Consider the following 625-nt stretch of genomic DNA (forward strand, 5'->3'; position numbering starts at 1 on the left):
TTTTTCCATCTTTTTGTGTCTTCTTCAATGTCTTTCAGGAGTGATTTGTAGTTTCTAGAATATAGGTCCTTTACGTCTCTGGTTAAGTTAATTCCGAGATAACATATGATTTTTGGTGCTATTGTAAATGGAATGGATTCCCTAATTTCTCTTTCTTCAGTCTCATTGTTCATGTATAGAAATGCAACTGATTTCTGAGCATTGATTTTGTATCCCGCCACATTACTGAATTGCTCTATAACTTCTAGTAGTTTGGGGGTGGAGTGTTTTGGGATTTCCATATAGATTATTGTGTCATCTGCGAAGAGAGACAGTCTGAATTCTTCTTTGCCGATTTGGATACCTTGTATCCCTTTTTGTTGTCTGATTGCTGTTGCAAGGACTTCTAGTACTATGTTGAATAGTAATGGTGAGATGGGCATCCTTGTCGTGTTCCTGATCTTAAGGAAAAGGCTCTAGCTTTTCTCCATTGAGAATGATATTCACTGTAGGCTTTTCATAGATGGTTTTTATGAAATTAAGGAATATACCCTCTATCCCTACACTCTGAAGGGTTTTAATCAGGAAAGGATGCTATATTTTGTCAAATGCTTTTTCTGCATCAATCGAGAGAATCATATGATTA

This window comes from Ursus maritimus, unplaced genomic scaffold (assembly GCF_017311325.1).
Source record: "Ursus maritimus isolate PB19 unplaced genomic scaffold, ASM1731132v1 scaffold_7, whole genome shotgun sequence".
Classification (NCBI taxonomy): Eukaryota; Metazoa; Chordata; class Mammalia; order Carnivora; family Ursidae; genus Ursus; species Ursus maritimus.